Here is a 4,203-nt window from a genome sequence, read left to right on the forward strand (position 1 = left end):
TATATAATTGTCGTTGCTATTAATTATTCTAGTTTAATTATATCTGTTTTATAACATTACCTATTATAATTTTCTTATTATATATATACTTTTTTTCCTTACAAATCACCAGTAGTTTTACTCCCTGAAACAACAACTAGAATCCTTAGAATAGATTTTAGATCCTTAGAATTTCATCTTCTACACCTTGATGTTACTTATCTGTTGTACATATTGGATAACATAGTTCTTTCAAACGGAATGGTCTTTCGAAATACGGAAACATATCATTTTATTTTCAACTTCCTTTAGACTGTTTCTTGCCTAACATCCTTACCTTTTTATCTATTTCACTATAATTGTTAGCCGTGTAAATATCAATAACTTTATTATATTTTTAATAGTAAATCTTTAGATCAATAAATGGTAAGGTTTTACGTTTCAAGATAAGTATAATCCAAAAATCAAATTAGAAAGCCACCTGTCCGATCCTGGTTTTTCCAAGCTGTTGACCTGATTTTTTTTTTTTTTTAATTTGGCAAAAAAATATTAATTTTGTTTTGTGAATAATTGCATAAAACATTTTTTAAAAAACTAAAACTGCTACATGTGTCGGTTTGTTTAAATCGCTATAGAAAAAATCAGTCAACGTATAGTAAATTATGATGTTTTATAAAATAGTAACAATTCTCACTGCATGTGGGTATTGGCCTTCGATATGACCTGCTTGTGCCATCAGGTTTTTCAAACAGAATACAAGTACTGTTGATAATGGTGGTGACAAGATAAAGAATAATAAACTTTGTGGAATTGGTGGAATTCTAGGATTGTTAGAGGAGGAGGGAAGAGAATAAAGGTTTTTGTATGTATATAGGTCCATTAATAAAGAGAAAATTGTGGCAATAGAATGGCAGAAGGTCGTGGAAGGACGAAGGCGTTCGGGTGTACATATTGGAACGTCTCAAGTGTAGGTCATTCTATATTAGGATCTGCCCGAAGAATAATCTCTAGTTCATAATAGAGGAATTTTATGAAATAGGATATCATTGAAAAACAAGAGATTTAATAAGATAACTGGATTCATAAAAGTATCGAAAAATTCCCAGTTTTTGGTTCCGAAGAAAAATAAGAAACTATTCACTTCTAGGGGGCTGCCACATATCCAGTAAAAAATAAACAAATATTTTTAAGGCTCTGGTTTAAAAGAATTGACAAGTAACGTAAATATTAAAACAATTTTTTTACTGTTTGCGTTTTTTATTTGAAATTACACACAAGCTTCAACAGATAGATTTTTATTATTAAGCTCTTCTTTTTTTTATTTATTAATTAATCCTAAATTAATATTAAGAAATTAATCCTCGTTGGTTTCAGAACAGATATTTCTATATCGCTCACTGTTAAAATAATTTTGCGAATGAGCCTTGCAAAGTTGCAAAGCTCCAATTTTAACAATTTTCAGAAAAGTTTTTAAAAATTTATCTGCCCAAAATATTTAATTTCAGTTTCGTACAAATTTTCGTTTTTTAGTACACAGACCTAGCCCATTTGGCAAGACCTGGTTATTTGGACTCACGGGATCGCAATACTTCTCCTTACTATGTATTCCATATATAGGTAATTGAAATAAAAAATATAAATACAAAATAAACTGAAAGCTACTAATCACCTGCTTTAAAAAATCAGGTTGATTGTATTTTTTATAATAAAAGAACTTTGAATATTCCTGATACGTATAGATATGATTTACAAGTGAACAGAACACTTAACCTCTACAATCCTCTAAACCGCATATCGCCATTGCAGTTTTGTATTGAAAAGAAGCGAGATGAAGGATCCTTTTTTCTATACAAATTACAAGTCATTGGATGACAAGAAGAAAGGCCGAAATGTAGCCTTTGTCCCAAACAATACCGGATTCTATTTTGCCTAGTCAGCACATGGGCTAGTCGCTCCATGGTTGTCACCAGTGAAATTTGTCCTAATTTGCGCTGTCATGCAATTTTCCAAACGCCTTGAAATGAAAATTATAAATAAGAGTATAAGGAAACATAAGATTTAAATAAACTTAAAGAAAAGACATTGGATTAATACTTATTGGGCCATGCTCATTTGGGGCAAAGGGTTATTTCAAAATGATTGCAAATGGCAAGAAAAAGGAATATTTTAAACAGCACGAAACTGAGAAATACAGATCATATCTCTCTGAGCCTAGGAAATAATGAAGAAAAATAAAAAGGAACATAAGTTGTTTTGTTCCATACAAAGATTTTTTTTTTTTTAAATCGGTTAACGACAACCGTTTCCCCACAACCGAAGCTTCTTATGCACATAAGAAGTAAAAATTGTCCACAGAATCAAAATTCTACATCCGCGTTTTACTTTTAGGCTACTAAGCCACAAAGTTGGTTCCGTATCTGCCTGATTGACAGCACTGAAGTCAGAGGTGCCTCCCCCTCCTAGATCTCAGGGCTCACCCTCCCTTTTCCCCCGAAGATTGGCCTTTCCCCTCCTCAATACATGTAACAATGCCATTCCTCCTATATAGTGGCAATTTCCGAATATAGTTGCACATAGGTGTCACCAGGCAATGGCCATGATCCAAATAAAAAACCTTTTTTTTTATTTGGTTAAAAGAAACTTTTTTAAATTTAATTTTAGTAATAAGTAATCTAACCCAATTTTTTATATTATAAAAAAGTCAAATTAATTTTTTCGGTAAGATTAATATAATTTTTATCTCAAATAAACAAAACAGTCTTCCGCAAAGTCAGTTATTTTACCTTCAATGTTCAAATTTAACGAACCGTTTGCATGGAGTAGAAACAAAATAGGCCCCACAACTGTACCCTGTGGAATGGTGAAATAAAATCAACTAGATACGCCTTGTGTCACTGTGACTGGGTTCGTGTTGCTGAAAATGTTTTATTCTATTTGTAATGTAATTCAACATTTTTAAATTTGAAAACATACTTTTTTTTTTTTGCAGTTTCATTCCACTTATGTCTTACCATCTAGCTGCTCATTAACTCTAAGCACTTATACTTATGTTTGTTTTATACTTACGTGTTTGTTGTCTTAGGCATGGTTAATATTAAGAAAACTACTCACCTTATGGCAAATTTAAATGATGGTTCTTAGGTAAACAGTTCTTTCTGTAGGCAGGGAGCGTTATATTCTTGCTAACTTTCTTGGTATCACCATAGAGGTTTTTTTTTCCCCCGATCTCTCTAAAACAGAAAAAACAATTAATTAATGAATGCTTTATTATGTGAAAAAAGAATAAATCTTATTCGAAATTATAAATCGTATATAAATCGTGTTGATAGGGTTTTTGGAACCTTTCCTGCCCTGCCACCTCGTAGGAAGGGGGGATGGAGTGATAGACTGGAATACTGGATTGAAGGAAGCAGGGAGACTGTCAAAGAATTTGATGTGTCTCCGTGTGATGTGTTGTACAATTTCTAGCTGTAGTTCGTTATGAATGTGCGTCATCACCCCAAAACTTGATTTCGCAACTACCCCTCCCTCTCCTCAAATTTAGTAGAAGTTTTATTTCATGTAATAAAATTTAAGGAAGTTGAATTATAAACTAAATATACTATGTACCTGTATTTGTATTCGTCCCTACATCACTGAGCCAACTTCAGTTTCAAATATTGATATCTTCCGCTAACGTTAAAATCAGAATAACGTTCATTTGACGTTCGGCAAGTGTTTTTGATCCATACAACTGAAGATTTACTTTCAGTCTAGGTTAATTGCTTTCGTATAAATTCTAAGCATGTTCTTCAACGATCTCAGTTGTGTTCTTGTCATGTTGTTACAGTAATTAACTCAATACCACGATCCTTATGAAGCTTTTAATGAGCCTCGAAGTGGAAGAACGATCCCAAGGAACTTGGATTGAACGGTTCCATGCCAGTCACTCTTGACTTACCCCAACCTTGCTTGCGGGTCCATTATTGAATGTGGAGCTCCAATTGTGAACATAAACCCACCATTTGTTAACCATATTTTCGTTTTACCAATTTCTTTGTGAAATTAATTACAATTAAATAGAATTTTTAATGTAAAAATATTTTTCCTGTTACCTAGAGTCTCCTTAGTTGAGTATGAAAATTCATGAAATTTCTCCTCTACATTATAAAAAACTTGTAATATAACCCTATGATTTTTTTTTTTATTATCACGAATGTCCCTTAAACGATATAAAAATAATTG

At 32.1% G+C, this 4,203-nt stretch overlaps 1 protein-coding gene across 1 annotated transcript in view; it reads left to right on the forward strand.

Annotated features, from left to right (window-relative positions):
• The window catches only part of LOC106677122 (lipase 3), an 83,551-nt gene that overhangs the window by 66,592 nt on the left and 12,756 nt on the right, over nucleotides 1-4,203 (forward strand). The gene's annotated exons all lie outside the window — the stretch shown is intronic.

Source organism: Halyomorpha halys, unplaced genomic scaffold (assembly GCF_000696795.3).
Source record: "Halyomorpha halys isolate HHAL.00 unplaced genomic scaffold, Hhal_1.1 Scaffold7.1, whole genome shotgun sequence".
NCBI classification, from domain to species: Eukaryota; Metazoa; Arthropoda; class Insecta; order Hemiptera; family Pentatomidae; genus Halyomorpha; species Halyomorpha halys.